The sequence below is a fragment of the Pseudophryne corroboree genome, chromosome 1 (assembly GCF_028390025.1).
Source record: "Pseudophryne corroboree isolate aPseCor3 chromosome 1, aPseCor3.hap2, whole genome shotgun sequence".
NCBI lineage: Eukaryota > Metazoa > Chordata > Amphibia > Anura > Myobatrachidae > Pseudophryne > Pseudophryne corroboree.
In genome coordinates, this window is record NC_086444.1 from 1145916373 (window position 1) to 1145934448 (window position 18076).

The following is an 18076-nucleotide window of genomic DNA, read 5'->3' on the forward strand; positions in this document are numbered from 1 at the left end:
GGTTCAAGACCTGATGTGCCTTTTTTTTTTAAATTGTAATAATATACTGTATTATTTTATTTTCATTGTAAGACAGTCAATGGAAAGGTGCACACAAGTTACATATAAATCAGAGTACATCTGCAGGAGCGATTCTTTACGCTAAATGCAACTACGCAGCGACAATGAGTAGAAATTAGTGTATTCTGACGCAACGAATTGAGCAAAACAGTACAGTAGATCTTCGGCGTTTGTGTATTGCACAGGACCTGAATTCCCTGTCTACTGCATGATCTGTGCAGGCTCCCAGGGGGGAAGGGCGATGGGGGTAGGGGGAGACGTTGGAAAATACTGTGCCTTTGAAATGCAATTATATGAGCGTCCAAGTCCCCTACGGCATAAACCAACACCAATGGGAAGGAAGTGCCAACCTTTTTTTTTTTAATGTGTTCCCGTGACATTCACTTTAATATTTTTTTTCTCTCTCTAATACATCCAATGTAAGGATGCACACAAGTTTCACATAAATCAGAGTAGATCTGCAGGAGTGATTCTTTACGCTAAATGCATCTACACAGCGGTAATGAGGAGAAATTAGTGTATTCTGAGTGAGCAAAACAGTACTGTAGATCTTCGGCGTTTGTGTATTGCACAGGACCTGAATTCCCTCCCTATCCACTGCATGATCTGTGCGGACTCCCACGGGGAAAGGGCGATGGGCTAGCAGAAGGCGGTGGAAAATACCGTGCTTTACAAATGCGAGCGTCTGAGTCCCCTAAGGCATAAACCAACACCAATGGGAAGGAAGTGCCAACCTTTTTTTTTTTATGTGTTCCCGTGAACAAGCACAAACAGCTAATTAGTACCCTAATAGAACATAATGTACAGATATACTAAGTACGGTGATTTGGCATCCAGGAACTTACTGAGGAGCTTTTATCTCTCTCCATTTTACATAGAAATATTAAACTTGCCACTGTACGTTACAAGCTGTTCGTGCTAATTAGTACACTAGTAGAACATAGAGTACAGAGATACTAAAGACGGTAATTTGGCACCCAGGAACTTAGGGAGGAGCTTTTATCTCTCTCCATTATACTTAGAAAGATTACAATGGAGAGAGATTAACGCTCCTTCCTAAATTCGTGGATGACAAATCACTGTCCTTAGTATCTCTGTACAGTATGTTCTACTAGTGTACTAATTAGCACAAACAGCTTGTAACGTACAGTGGCAAGTGTAATTTTTCTAAGTATAATGGAGAGAGATAAAAACTCCTCCCTATGTTCCTGGATGTCAAATTACCATGCTTAGCATTTATGTACAGTATTTCCTATCTAGCCAGAAAGCCTGCATCCTGTGAAAGTTAGGCGGACAACTGGAGGGGACCTGAAACACGGTTGCTTCCCGTTTCCCTTTCCAGTGTCACATAAACTAGTGGTTGGTCTGCCCCCGAAAGCCAAGAGTCTCCTCATTTGTATGGTACCAGTCCTGAGTCTCTGGCACACCCAGAACCAGAGATATCAGTACGCAAAGTGGACCCATTTTCCCATACTTTAATGGGCCCCCGTTAATTCAGACCCACCATGGGTTCCGACGCTTGCCATGAGCCTTGTGGGGGTCACAGAAACTTGGGGTTGGTACCCTCCGGTAGCTAATTGTCTCCCCTTCCATACCAACCTAGCGATGAAGGCTCCCACCTCCCATGCTGAGAATCCCAAAGTGCCAACCTTTTTTTTTTATATGTTCCCGTGACATTCACTTTATTATTTTTCTTTGTTATACATTCAATGAAAGGGTGCACACAGGTTTCACATAAATCAAAGTAAATCTGCAGCAGCGATTCATTCCGCTATATACAAATACACAGAGGTAATGAGTATAAATTAGTGTATTCCGACACAACTGAGTAACACAGTGCTGTAGATCGTCAGCATTTGTGTATTGTACCTGACCTGAATTCCCTCCATGTCCACTGCATGACCTGTGCAGGTTCCCAGGGCGATGGGGGTAGGGAGAGGCGGTGGAAAATACCGTGCTTTTGAAATACAAGTATTAGCATCCGAGTTCCCTAAGGCATAAACCAACACCAATGGGAAGGAAGTGCCAACCTTTTTTTAATGTGTTCCTGTAACATTCACTTTATTATTTTTTTTCTTTGTTATACATTCAATGGAAGGGTGCACACAGGTTTCACATAAATCAAAGTGGGCGGTGGATTTTCCTACATACAGTAGTATACTGTTGCACATGTCTTGTAACCTGATCGGAACTCCCTCCCTGTCTACTGCATGTACTTTGCAGGCTCCCACGGGGGAAGGGGAAAGTGGGATGGGGGTAGGGTGAAGCAGTGGAAAATACAGTGTTCAAAGAAAAGGCATAATCAAAACCATGGGGAACGTTGCGGTGTATCGTTATGTGCAAAGACCTCACTTATCCCTATCACCCCTGTGTATTTTAGCTAGGGGATTCTGACGCTCCTTCAGCATTGCCCCGTGACCTATCAAATCTGTGCTGTTACTTGCTCCATAGCCGAGGGCCTCCATTGGGCGAGGAGTCACAGGCAGTAGCCATTTCAATTGAGTCTGCCCTGCTACAGAATTGTATGTGTACAATATGGTGCATAGACCCTTAACAGTACAACTGCTCCTGCAGCTTTGCCCTGGTTTATGTGAATAACTCCCTCCCTGTCTACTGCATGACCTGTGCAGGATCCCAGGGGGGAAGGGCGATGGGCTAGCGGGAGGCGGTGGAAAATACTGTGCTTTTGAAATGCAAGTACTATATGAGTCCGAGTCCCCAGTACGTTCTTCTAGTGTACTAATTAGCATGAACAGCTTGTAAAGTACAGTGGCAAGTTTAATCTTTCTATGTATAATGGAGAGATCAAAGCTCCCCAGTAAGTTCCTGGATGCCAAGTCACCGTCCTTAGTATCTCTGTACAGTATGTTCTACTAGTGTACTAATTAGCATGAACAGCTTTTAACTAGATGCCAAATCACTGTACTTAGTATCTCTGTACAGTATGTTCTATTATGGTACTAATTATCAAGACAGCTTGTAAAGTACAGCGGCAAGTTTAATCTTTCGATGTATAATGGAGAGAGATAAAAGCTCCCCAGTAAGTTCCTGGATGCCAACTCACCGTCCTTAGTATCTCTGTACAGTATTTTCTATTAGGGTACTAGTTAGCACAAACAGCTAATTAGTACCTTAATAGAACATACTGTACAGAGATACTAAGTACGGTGATTTGGCATCCAGGAACTTAGGTAGGAGCTATTATCTCTCTCCATTATACATAGAAAGAATAAACTTGCCGCTGTACGTTACAAGATGTTCGTGCTAATTAGTACCCTAATAGAACATACTGTACAGAGATACTAAGTACGGTGATTTGACATCCGGTAAAAAAAGCTGTTCATGCTAATTAGTACACTAGTAGAACATACTGTACAGAGATACTAAGGATGGTGATTTGGCATCTAGGAACTTCCAGATGAGCTTTTATCTCTCTCCATTATACATAGAAAGATTAAACTTGCAACTGTACGTTACAAGCTGTTCGTGCTAATTAGTACACTAGTAGAACATAGAGTACAGAGATACCAAGGATGGTAATTTGGCATCCAGGAAGTTAGGGAGGAGCTTTTATCTCTCTCCATTATACTTAGAAAGATTACAATGGATAGAGATTAAAGCTCCTCCCTAAGTTTGTGGATGCCAAATCACTGTCCTTAGTATCTCTGTACAGTATGTTATACTAGTGTACAAATTAGCACGAACAGGTTGTAACGTACAGTGGCAAGTTTAATCTTTCTATGTATAATGGAGAGATAAAAACTCCTCTGTAAGTTACTAGATGCCAAATCACCGTCCTTAGTATCTCTGTACAGTATGTTCTACTAGTGTACTAATTAGCACGAACAGCTTGTAACGTACAGTGGCAAGTTTAATCTTTCTATGTATAATATAGAGAGATAAAAGCTCCTGGTTGCCAAATCACCGTCCTTAGTATTTCTGCATAGTATTTTCTATTAGGGTACTAATTAGCACAAACTGCTAATTAGTACCCTAATAGAACATACTGTACAGAGATACTAAGTACGGTGATTTGGCATCCAGGAACTTAGGTAGGAGCTATTATCTCTCTCCGTTATACATAGAAAGAATAAACTTGCCGCTGTACGTTACAAGCTGTTCGTGCTAATTAGTACACTAGTAGAACATACTGTACAGAGATACTAAGTACAGTGATTTGGCATCCAGGAACTTAGGGAGGAGCTTTTATCTCTCTCCATTGCAATCTTTCTAAGTATAATGGAGAGAGATAAAAGCTCCTCCCTAAGTTCGTGGATGCCAAATAACTGTCCGTAGTATCTCTGTACAGCATATTCTTCTAGTGTACTAATTAGCACGAGCAGCTTGTAACGTACAGTGGCAGGTTTGATCTTTCTATGTATAATGTAGAGAGATAATAGCTCCTCCATAAGTTCCTGGTTGCCAAATCACCGTCTTTAGTATCTCTGTATAGTATTTTCTATTAGGGTACTAATTAGCACGAACAGCTAATTAGTACCCTAATAGAACATACTGTACAGAGATACTAAGTACAGTGATTTGGCATCCAGGAACTTATTGAGGAGCTTTTATCTCTCTCCATTATACATAAAGATTAAACCTGCAATGTACGTTACAAGCTGTTCGTGCTAATTAGTACCCTAATAGGACATACTGTACAGAGATACTAAGTGCGGTGATTTGGCATTCAGTTAAAAGCTGTTTGTGCTAATTAGTAAACTAGTAGAACATACTAAACAGAGATACTAAGGATGGTGATTTGGCATCTAGGAACTTACAGAGGAGCTTTTCTCTCTCCATTATACATAGAAATATTAAACTTGCCACTGTACGTTACAAGCTGTTCATGCTAATTAGTACACTAGTAGAACATAGAGTACAGAGATACTAAGGATGGTAAATTGGCATCCAGGTAGTTAGGGAGGAGCTTTTATCTCTCTCCATTATACTTAGAAAGATTACAATGGAGAGATATTAAAGCTCCTCCCTAAGTTCGTGGATGCCAAATCACTGTCCTTAGTATCTCTTTACAGTATGTTCTACTAGTGTACTAATTAGCACGAACAGCTTGTAACGTACAGTGGCAAGTGTAATTTTTCTAAGTATAATGGAGAGAGAGATAAAAACTCTTCCCTATGTTCCTGGATGTCAAATTACCATGCTTAGCATTTCTGTACAGTATTTCCTATCTAGCCAGAAACCCTGCATCCTGTGCAAGCTAGGCGGACAACTGGAGGGGACCCGAAAAACGGTTGCTTCCAGTTTACCTTTCCAGTGTCACAAACTAGTGGTTGGTCTGCCCCGAAAGCCAAGAGTCTCCTCTTTTGTATGGTACCAGTCCTGAGTCTCTGGGACACCCAGAACCAGAGATAATCAGTACACAAAGTGGACCCATTTTCCATAGACTATAATGGGCCCGTTAATTCAGACCCACCATGGGTTCCGACGCTTGCCATGAGCTTTGTGGGGGTCACAGAAACTTGGGGTTGGTACCCTCCGGTAGCTAATTGTCTCCCCTTCCATACCAACCTAGCGATGAAGGCTCCCTTCTCCCACGCTGAGAGTCCCAGGTTTAAGTCCAAAAGTGCCAACCTTTTTTTTTATATGTTCCCGTGACATTCACTTTATAATTTTTTTTCTTTGTTATACATTCAATGAAAGGGTGCACACAGGTTTCACATAAATCAAAGTAAATCTGCAGCAGCGATTCATTCCGCTATATACAAATACACAGCGGTAAGGAGTATAAATTAGTGTATTCCGACGCAACTAACTGAGCAACACAGTGCTGTAGATCGTCGGCATTTGTGTATTGTACCTAACCTGAACTCCCTCCCTGTCCACTGCATGACCTGTGCAGGCTCCCAGGGGGGAAGGGCGATGGGGGTATGGAGAGGCGGTGGAAAATACCGTGCTCTTGAAATACAAGTATTAGCGTCCGAGTCCCCTAAGGCATAAACTAACACCAATGGGAAGGAAGTACAGGTTGAGTATCCTATATCCAAATATTCCAAAATACGGAATATTCCGAAATACAGACTTTTTTTTGTGAGAGTGAGACAGTGAAACCTTTGTTTTTTGATGGCTCAATGTATACAAACTTTGTTTAATACACAAAGTTATTAAAAATATTGTATTAAATGACCTTCAGGCTGTGTGTATAAGGTGTATATGAAACATAAATGAATTGTGTGAATGTACACACACTTTGTTTAATGCACAAAGTTACAAAAAATATTGGCTACAATGACCTTCAGGCTGTGTGTATAAGGTGTATATGTAACATTAATGCATTATGTGCTTAGATTTAGGTCCCAAAACCATGATATCTCATTATGGTATGCAATTATTCCAAAATACGGAAAAATCCGATATCCAAAATACCTCTGATCCCAAGCATTTTGGATAAGGGATACTCAACCTGTACCAACCTTTTTTTTTTAATGTGCTCCTGTAACATTCACTTTATTATTATTTTTTTTCTTTGTTATACATTCAATGGAAGGGTGCACACAGGTTTCACATAAATCAGAGTGGGCGGGGGATTTTCCTACATACAGTAGTATACTGTTGCACATGTCTTGTAACCTGATCGGAACTCCCTCCCTGTCTACTGCACGTACTTTGCAGGCTCCCAGGGAGGAAGGGGAAAGTGGGATGGGGGTAGGGCGAGGAAAATACAGTGTTCAAAGAAAAGGCATAATCAAAACCATGGGGAACTTTGCGGTGTATCGTTATGTGCATTGACCTCGCTTATCCCCATCACCCCTGTGTATTTTAGCTAGGGGATTCTGACGCTCCTTCAGCATTGCCCCGTAGCCTGCAAAATCTGTGCTGTTACTTGCTCCATAGCCGAGTGCCTCCATGGAGCTAGGAGTCACAGGCGGTAGCCATTTCAATTGAGTTTGCCCTGCTATAGAATTGTATGTGTACCGTACAGTGCATAGAACCTTGACAGTAGAAGCTCTCCTGCAGCTTTGCCCTGCTTTATGTAAAACTTGTGTTTTGTCAGTTTGCTATGCAATCGAGCCCAGTGTAACGTAATGTGCATAGACCTCACTTATCTTTATCGCCCCTGTGTACTTTGGCTAAGGGATTGTGACGCTCCTTCAGCATTGCACCGTCGCCTGACAAACTTATACCATCTCTCACTCCATATCCGAGCGCTGCCTGCCACATGGTGGGGGTTCAGGGGCAGTGGCCATTTTGCCAGTGTGCTATGCGATCGAGTCCGGTATACCGTAATGTGCATAGACCTCACTTATTCCTATCGCCCCTGTGTATTTTAGCTAGGAGATTGTGACGCTCCTTCAGCATTGCCCCATAGCCTGCAAAATCTGGACTGCTACTTGCTCTGTAGCCTAGGGCCTCCATGGAGCAAGGAGTCATAGGTGGTAGCCATTTCTATTGAGTCTACCTTGCTACAGAAAATTTACAGGAATTTAAAATATGTGTTAGTCTGTATTGATGTGTTTTCCAATTGGGTAGAAGCGGTCCCTGCTGCCAGAAATACTGCTACGTTCACTGCAAATAAAATTGTGCAGGAATTTGTGTGTAGATATGGTATCCCTAGAATAATTGAAAGCGATAGGGGTACCCATTTTACAGGTGAAGTATTTCAGGTTATGTGCAAACTGATGGGAATTAATAGCAAGCTGCACACTCCGTACCGCCCACAGGCGAGTGCGAAGGTGGAGAGAGTAAACAGCACTATTAAGAACAAACTGAGCAAAGTGATGGCTGAAACTGGATTGTTGTGGCCAGAAGCTTTGCCACTAGAACCACTCCCAGGTCCCCCCTTAACCTATCACCCGTTGAGATTCTTTTTGGTCGACAACCCCATGTAATGATAGACCCCCAGGATGATTTGAAATGCAATAACGAAGTGACTGTAAAATATTTGGTTAAGATGAGCCAGCAGCTGAGGAATCAAAACAGAAATCTAAAGCTGGTGATTTCTGACCTACCAAACAGTAATTGCCATGAGATTGAACCTGGGGATTTTGTAATGATTCGAAATTTTCTACGTTCAGGTTGCCTCATTGACAGGTGGGAAGGACCATACCAAGTTTTACTAACCAGCACGACAGCATTAAAGGTTGCCGAAAGAGAAACTTGGGTCCACTCGTCCCACTGTAAGAAGGTCGCTGACCCAGAGAGAACCCGTGATAAAGAGAGAGTGATAAAGATCGTATCACTGGAGTGTCATTTCCGGGAAGGCTGAGAGGCAGTACGGTTGAGACGGCACCTGAGCGCGGAGAACAACAAGACCAGAGGCGGTTGTCGCACCAGTTTTTCTTTTTTATTATTTTCTCTATCTCCCACCACCCTCCTTCTCTCCTTCCCTTTCCTCCCCTTCTGGTTTCTTTTCTCTCCCCTTAACAAGATGGACTTACCCCAAGAGACTGCGTTCCGGGTTTTCCTGTTAATCCTGATGTTGACCAGAACAGTCTGTTTCGGTGAGAGTCCCAGAGAGGTCGAGAAAGGATCTGGAATGGGTTCTGATGGAGGACGGATTTGTAGAATTCGAAGAGCAACACATCACTCGAGCAAAGGCGAGTATCAGAAAACGATCTGGTAGTCAGGAAACTAGGAGGCACTGTGAAGGGTTATTGGCTGAGGAAAATTGCATTTGTAAAAATCGGGAGAACATAGTTGAGGATGGGTGCATCCAGAGATGTCAGTCTAGCCTTAATATCAGGGTCTTAAACAAGACAGAATGCTGGGTGTGCTCACAAGTACCTCAAGGTCAGAGCAAGTCAGTTAGTACCGTACCCTTTAGCAATAGATGAGGTACTGGAATTACGGGATGGGAGACTGGTGGACAAGAAATTTAATATTTCTAGGCCCCCTAGTTTGAAGCTCCACCAGTATCATGTAGATAGATCCTTAGTGTGTTTCAACATTTCCAATTCCCGAAAAACCAGGAAATTTGGAGGTGACATGGAATAATCAGACCATGGCCTTTTCGCATAGAGCTGATAGGATACCCGTAGACTCTGAACTTATACGCCAAATAGCCAACAGTGGAAGGTACTTCCGGTACAGGTATACTCAAGGAAGCAAGACCATGCGGGTTGGAGAAGTATCACCAGGGTACTGTGCGCATATCATACAGCCTGATACTAGTACTGAACAGATGAGAGAACTAGGGTTTGGGTTTTTCACTTGGAAAGTTTGTAATATGGTAAAGTCATATTCTGTCCCATATGTTCTCCCCGATGATTCCTATTTCATATGTGGGAGGAAGGCGTATAAGTGGCTTGCCCCAAACTCAGAGGGATTGTGTTATGTTGGAAGAGTGTTGCCAGAGGTCATGACCATAACCCATGATAAAATGAAAGACGTTCACCGCAGTGCTCAGGCTCCTTATACTCATACACACTATGAACACATCGCTAAGAGACACCTCATAGATAGGACAGAGCACGTAGCCTCTGATATGATCCACGAACCACCGGGATTCAATTCCTTCAGGTATACGGGTAGAGAGTTGCAAGCTTACAAAACGGAACTGATCCAGCATAGAATGGTCCTTAATTATATCACAGCTGTGACGGGTGGGTACTGTGTCACTTTGGCAACTCAATATGGTGTGAAGTGCTGCACGTATATTACAAACAGCACCGATGACCCAACCGAGATCATCGATCAAAAGATGGACGATATCTTGCAGTTGAAGTGGGAGTTCCGAAGGAGACACAACCTTACCCTGACAGCTGTGAGTAATGAACTGACCGGCTGGGTCTCATAGTTGAACCCAAGCAATTGGTTCTCAGGTTTAGGAGAGTGGGCTCAAAATGTTATTATGAGCGTAGGGAAGTTTCTCCTTTGTATCTTGGGAGTCGTCATAATTATTGGCTTGATATTTAGGTGTGTTCGAAATTTAACGCGGCGCAAGCATTGTTACAGCAGATTTGATTTACGACCCATCCATAGAGACAATGTTATGATAAGACATGATTGCAAATGAATTCCACGGCCCGTTTCTTTCACCCGTTTTTCCTTTGATCCGGAAGAGACATCGACTACACCCAAGAATTATTACGAAATTGTTATGTGAATGTATTTTAGATATGTGTCTTATCTTCATCTCTACAACCTTCAGTTAGTGACACACATAGTCGACAGGTGATATCTACATATACTAGCACTCACATATTTTCCCCCTCCATGTATCATCAACTAAATGTGCACCCCATTTGTTAGAACAAGAAGCCGAAAAGAGCTCGGTAGTGTTTGTTGGCCCACTTACAGACCCTTAATACGGGATGAGAAGGATTTAATGTATACTTCGCAATACCTCGAAGCTTATCTAGAACATATGCGGCACGATGATACATGCCCCTCAGACATGGATTCATACATACATGCTTTTACTATCCCACTAGGTCATACATTTCCCGCCTACACCTCTCCTCCTACCATCTAATCATCTCTAGATATTGTATTGTATATTTCTGTTTAATGTTTAGATAGTGGCAGTTATTGTTGACTGCCAAAGGGTGGACTGTCAAAGTCGAAAAATATTGTAATACACACATCGTGTACTAACCACACTCCGCCGTGCTTGCACATATGCGCAATTTGCGTATGGTCGCTCCCGCGGTCCTGTGCGTGGTGTGGGTATTTACGGCGGAGTTTGTGAACGCATGGAGGGTTATCAAAACATTACATATTTAATCCAAATAGTGCACATTGTACACATAGTCCCCCTGCACCACATCAGCAAGTATCAAAAGTTTAAATGATTCCAGGACTCAGGAATTCGCCTTTACATGATAGGAAGGGATAGACTAAGGTTATAAGGTGATGTCTAGTATCCAGCTGTAGGGTATTTTAAGGTTAACATTCCGGTGTTGGTTATAGGAAGATCGCATGTTCCTGCGTATAGTTATGTGCGGAAGTAGAATATAGATATAAACTGTATTTACTGTATATTATGTATGCAGCGGGAATCCAGAGACCACCCACAAGAGCAGTTGAGAAAGACATCGCCCATCTTTTCAAATCAACCTATGACCTCTCCTGTAATGTAAAGATGCATCTCTGTGTCCAATGGACAACGGGATTACAGTATCAATTGTATTGTTATTGGAAGTAGTGTATAAAAAGCCTGTTGCTGCCTGGCTGGTGAGAAGACTCTTAACGCTATCTACCTGATGAGCGGAGGACTGGACCAGGTTGCGCAAGCGAATATTCTCACGTATGTACATTGACTGTAGCCATTTACTCTGTTGTATTTTGTAGTGTATAAATTGTATTGTTATCCCCTTTCAGATATATACGCTGAGGTTTCGGATCCCAGTGTTTAACTACAAATCGGTGTTGTGTCCTCTTTTCCCTGCTATGGTTTAAAGCATATTACATTACCAAACTGTATAAGCTTTAAGAGTGTATTGATAAGGTGTGTACACGCTGCGGGTACTTTGTACCGTCAGCGCTGCATAAGGTTTAAGGTGTAACATCTTTGCAGTGCTTTGCTGCATAGGGTTTAGAGTGTAATAATATCATTGCATTACTAATAAGGTTTAAAGAATATCAAGAGTGTGTGCGCGCGGTGTGTACTATGTACTCCCGGCGCGGTGTTTGTACGCTAAGTCCGTATAAGGTACGGTACTCTGTACGCTAATAGCGTACAAGGTACGTAGCGTGTGTATTAAGTCTAGCGGCCGCAGCGGCTCCATGGTAAAACTGTGTTTAAAGGTATAGCTTTATGGTTTAAGATAATATCGACATTATCAATGGAGACTGCAAAAAAAAGGGGATATTGTAAATTCTGGCGCAAAGTTGTCAGCCCAATCTATAACCTCAACAAATCTGCCCAAATAACAGATCAAATATTGACATAAAATAAACATTATGGGGGTATGATCAAAGGCGATAACAAAAAGAAAAATAAGGATGTGAAAATACGTAACTTGTATAGTATGGAGTCCTTTTCAGGTAATTATCCCTCTTTTGATCGTCTCACACAGCATCCAAATTTTATACATGTAAACAAGAAAAAATACACACACATGGGTGGTATTGCATGATATATAGATTATACAGCCCGTGAATGTCCAGAAAGGAAAATTCTGAAGTGCTAGAACCAGATTTTGTAGATGATAGTATCTCACCACCACTTCACTCTGATTAATTGACGTACCGAGACTCGCAGGACCAGGTGTGTAAGGGTATCTTTAATACTTTATCCCACGTGATATAGAACAGGAAACTGAGCTACTACGGGTAACGTACCCAACTCACTTTTCAAAGAGGATTATTCCACATATAAAGGTATCTTTAAGCCAGGATCATGAAGATGGCATCCAAAAATGATTCAACAGAATTTATTCATAAAAAAATGTATAAAACAGCATTCTGCTACTTTTCTGTGATAATTCCACTTTTTAGTTTGCACAATAGTATGTAGGTCAGATTTAACAGACAAAAACAGGTGTAATCCGGTTTTACACCAGTACTATAATGTAGAGTACGCTTCTAAAGTAGTGTCCACATGAAAAGAACAAAATTTCAATGAAAATGGTCAATAAAAATAGTAAAAAAAACCACTGCCTGGTGGCACCAAGGTGACCTTGACAAAGACCCGAGTGGTCGAAACGCCGTTGGTGCCACCAGGCAGTGAGTTTACCATTTTTATTGACCATTTTCATTGAAATTTTGTTCTTTTCATGTGGACACTACTTTAGAAGCGTACTCTACATTATAGTACTGGTGTAAAACCGGATTACACCTGTTTTTGTCTGTTAAATCTGACCTATATGCTATTGTACAAACTGGAATTATCACAGAAAAGTAGCAGAATGCTGTTTTATACATTTTTTATGAATAAATTCTGTTGAATCATTTTTGGATGCCATCTTCATGATCCTGGTTTAAAGATACCTTTATATGTGGAATAATCCTCTTTGACAAGTGAGTTGGGTACGTTACCCGTAGTAGCTCAGTTTCCTGTTCTATATCACGTGGGATAAAGTATTAAATATACCCTTACACACCTGGTCCTGCCAGTTTTTGATGCGAGTCTTGGTACGTCAATTAAGCAGAGTGAAGTGGTGGCGAGATACTATCCCTATCATCTACAAAATCTGGTTCTAGCACTTCAGAATTTTCCTTTCTGGACATTCACGGGCTGTATAATCTATATATCATGCAATACCACCCATGTGTGTGTATTTTTTCTTGTTTACATGTATAAAATTTGGATGCTGTGAGACAATCAAAAGAGGGATAATTACCTGAAAAGGACTCCATACTATACAAGTTACGTATTTTCACATCCTTATTTTTCTTTTTGTTATCGCCTTTGATCATACCTCCTACTGTTTGTTTTATGTCAAATGGAGACTGTTTGAGAGGAAATACGACCAGATTCCCAGGGTGCTACAGGTGGACAAAATGGTGCTTGAATACGCACCACACCCTGTAAAAAGGTTTGGGCCTCTCTAAGAGGTCCAAAATCCGTACAGGGCCGAAATCTGTACTTTCAAAGAACGAAGTTTCAACTCCCCCTGAAGGAAGGCTAAAAACAGAGAGATGAAACCTGGATATATGAACCCTTTTCAGTCCAGACCACAAGATGAAGTTTCCATACTCTGTAATAATTGCTTGACAAAACCGGTTTCCGAGCTCGCAGTATTGTACGGACTACAAAGGAAGAAAACCTTTAGCTTTCAAAAGCTCAGTCTCAATAAGGAAGGTCTTTATGTAGAAATACATTGTTGTAGCAGGTCTAGCTGAAGAGGAAGGAAGACGTCACCCAGGACCTGCCGAAATTTAGAATGCTGGCATACCACTACCTGCGTTGCCAGTCACCTGTTGATCCTTGATGCGCTTGAGTACCTGAGGCAACATTGGGATCAAAGGAAACAGATAAGCTAAATATAAATCCTATGAAACTGTCATGACAACCACTGAGAAAGCCAGCGGGTCCCAGGATCTCGCACAAAACTGTGGAACCTTGAAGTTGTGTAGAGAGGCCATGAGATCTACCTGCAGAAGGCCCTACTTCCGAACAAATAGATGGAAAAACTGGATTGAGAGACTACTTTCCTGTGTAAAAAAGTTCTCCTTAGGAAGTCTGCTTTAAATGTTTTCTCTCGGTATGGATTCCGCTAACAGTGCTGGAAAAAGGTCTTCGCCCAGGAAAGGAGGCAGGCTGCCTCCACCATTGTTGCGGTTCTCTATGTGCCTCCCTGACGATTTACATACACCATTGACGTAGTTTTTTCAACTGAATATGAACTGGCTGGCCAGGATGGACTAGGCATCCCAGAGAGAGTCAGAAAAATGGCTCAGAGCTCAAACACATTGATCGGCTAAGCAGTCTCCCCTGTGACCAACGGCCTTGGAACCAAAGATGTAATGTTACGGCACACCATCCTAGGAGCCTCGCATCCGTGGTCACAATGACCCAATCCAGAGTGTCCAATGATCATCTTGTGAGGATTATCAGAAACCAGCCACCGATTTAGAGATTATCTAGTGCTGATGGACAGAACAAGAAACTGAGATGAGATGGATGCGGAGCATCCCGTCCAAATTTGGAGAATTTCCCCCTGGAATTCACCAAAATGGAATCTGGCAGGAGGAGACCAATGGGCCAACAGCTTCATGCAAAACTAGATAGATAGAAGAGGCACTGACAGTACCAGCGTGAGCAAGTTCTTCAGGATCCATGCTTTGGACTCAGTCAAGAAAAATAGCTGGAGAGAGGAATCGATGATTACCCCCAGTAACTGAAGGCACTGACAAGGTCTTAGGTGAAACCTCTTAAAATTCAGTCTCCATCCGTATTTCTTTAGTAGTTGAACTGTGCGATCCAGTTGTTTTTGCAACCGTGCAGCTGAGTCAACTTCCTTTTGCAGTAAGCTCGCCATCACAGACATGATGATGGTAGGGCCTGGAACGGATAGCTAGAGGATATGACTGCAAAAAAAAAAAAAAAAAGAAGGAGAGAATGAGGACCTACCCAAATCAGAACATGACGGTACGCTTCTCTGGAATCAAGGGAGGCCAAAAATTTGTTGGTCTTCATGCTGTGAATCATTGATTGGAGAAATTCCTTTTGAAAATGAACTACCCACAACTTGGTGTTCAAGGTGTAAAGATTCAATTCTGCCAGAATGATCTGTTCGCCTTCCGAACAAGATGGAGTAAATGCCCAGTTTACGTGAAGGAACGGACGCCGTCCGAGAGGAGGGAATAGATAGCCTGTTCCAATGCCAACCCGAGGAAGAGCTGTGGCGAAGAAACGCAGTATTGGTGGACCAGGGGTTTATGATGTAACCTCTGTAAATGATGCCTAGCACATAGATGTCTTTAACGACTCCACCCAATGGTCTCTGAAAATGAGAAACTGCATTGGTGACCGTACTAGGTGGAGAGGGACCCAGTCAGGCACTAGGCTTCTCCAGAGCCTTTGCGTCCAAGCACTGGCTGGCACCACAAAAACTGCTCTTCGATGCCATACCATTGCCAGGGAAGCGGCCTTTTGGATGCATGATACTCCGGAAGTGGATAAAAGGAAGTGAATTTGCAAGGAACAGAACTTTTTATATGGCGCTTTCCTGACGACCCTGATGAGGTTGGAGAGCTCTGAAACAGACAGGAAAGTAAGCACTTTCTTGTGTCAACACAAGAAGGGTCCCTCATAGTCTCTGCTTGGGAAAAAGAGGATTTTGGTACTTACCGATAAATCCATTTCTCTGAATCCTCTAGGGGACACTGGAGTCCTATACAGTAGGGGTGTGAAGCTTGCAACCGGAGGTGTGGCACAATCTAAAATTAGCACTGTCTGCACAGCCGGCTCCTCCCCCTTCACATCCCTGCTCCCTCAGTTTGAAAAGTTTGACTGAGAGAATAGGACATGATACTATAGCACATGGCGAGGAACCGAACCGTACAACATATCAAACAACAGCCAAGAACTCTTAACCGAATAACTAATGCTGTTTGCACGAACGGTTTTAATCATGAACTTTGAACACAGCAGGTCGACAGCACCGAGGCGGGCATCCAGTGTCCCCTAGAGGATTCAGAGAAATGGATTTATCGGTAAGTACCAAAATCCTCTTTTCTCTTTCATCCACAAGGGGACACTGGAGTCCTATACAGTAGGGGACGTCCCAAAGTTATCCCCCAGGGAGGGAGTGCTGTCGGTGGCCTGCAAAACTAAACGTCCGAACTTAGAGTCTCCGGGCGCAAAAGTAACAAACTTGTAAAATTTCGCGAACGTGTGGGCTGAAGACCACGTCACCGCTCTGCAAAGTTGAGTAGTGGAAGCACCCCTGGCAGCCGCCCACGAGGCACCCACTGATCGGGTAGTATGAGCACCCGTCTGAACCGGAACCTGTTTGCCACAGGAAATATAAGCTTGCCGAATGGGAAGTCTTATCCATCTAGACAAAGACTGCTTAGATGCTGGCCAACCCTTCTTTGGCCCATCATAAAGAACAAACAAATGGTCCGACTTTCTGAAGGACAACGTAACCTGTACGTACACCCGTGAAGCTCGGACAACATCCAATGACACGTGCTCATCTGTGAGACCCTGGAAAGATGGAACCACTAGTGGCTGGTTTACGTGAAACCCCGAAACCACCTTCAGAAGGAAGTCTGCTCTTGTACAGAGTTCCGCCCTATCCTCATGAAAAACTAAAAAAGGACTCTTACAGGATAAGGCTCCCAACTCAGAAACCCGCCTAGCCGAAGCCAAGGCAAGTAATAACGTGACCTTCCAAGATAGATATTTCAGGTCTGTTCTAGCCAACGGCTCAAAAGTTGGTGATTTCAAATAATCTGGTGCAGTGGGAGGACGAAAAGGGGGTTGTATCCTCAGAACCCCCTGTAAAAAGGTTTGAATCTCTAGCAAGGATGCTAACCGCTGCTGAAAAAGAATGGAGAGCGAAAATCTGAACCTTCAGAGAGCCCAGTCTGAGCCCTCCATCTAGACCGGCCTGAAGGAAAAGTAGAAGTCGGGATAAGTGGAAGATCGTTGAATTCCATCCCCGTTCCTGACACCAAACCATGTACAGTCTCCAAATCCTGTAGTAGTGCCTGGCTGTGACTGACTTCCTAGCGGCAATCATTGTAGGAATGGCCGTTCGTGGTATCCCTCTGTTTCTTAAGATCCGGGTTTCAATAGCCACGCTGTCAAACGCAGCCTGTCCAGGTCGGAGTGTAGGAACGGTCCCTGAGATAGCAGGTCCTCTCTCTGAGGTAACCTCCAAGGATCTTCCGCAAGTAACCCCCGCAGGTCTGAGTACCAACTTCTGCGGGGCCAATCTGGTGCAATTAGAATTGCCCACACTCGTTCCCGCTTCACCTGTTTCAGAACCCTGGGTATGAGTGGGAATGGTGGAAATATGTAAACCCTCCTGTACCACCAAGGAAGCGTTAATGCGTCCACTCCTTCTGCTGCTGGATCTCGTGTCCTGGACACATATCTGGGCAGCTGATGGTTTTGCCGAGACGCCATTAGGTCCACCTGAGGCAAACCCCATCTCCTCACAACCATGTCGAAAATCCGTGGATGTAGGCACCACTCTCCCGGATGCATGTCTTGGCGACTGAGGTAATCTGCTTCCCAGTTCTCCACACCTGGAATGAACACTGCAGAGAGGATGATTTTTCGACTTTCTACCCACAACAAGATCTTTGTGGCTTCCTTTAACGCCATCCTGCTCTTTGTTCCTCCTTGACGGTTTATGTAAGCCGTCGTCGTGACATTTTCCAACTGTATTCTGACGTGTTGATTTATGAATAGGTCTTCTGCTAAGAGAAGCGCGTTGTAAACTGCTCTTAGTTCGAGGATATTTATGGGTAGTTTGCTCTTTTGTAACGTCCACCGTCCCTGAAACTGATGGTCCTCTAGGACGGCTCCCCAACATCTGAGACTGGCATCCGTTGTCAGGATCCTCCAATTCCAAATGCCGAATCTCTTCCCGACTGCGAGGTTCTTGTGTAACGACCACTATATCAAGGAGACTCGCACTTGCGGTTGAAGTCG

The 18076-nt window shown here is 43.2% G+C and overlaps 1 protein-coding gene across 4 annotated transcripts in view; it reads right to left on the reverse strand.

Annotated features, from left to right (window-relative positions):
* The window catches only part of HTT (huntingtin), a 517727-nt gene that overhangs the window by 79600 nt on the left and 420051 nt on the right, over positions 1-18076 (reverse strand). The window lies entirely within an intron of this gene.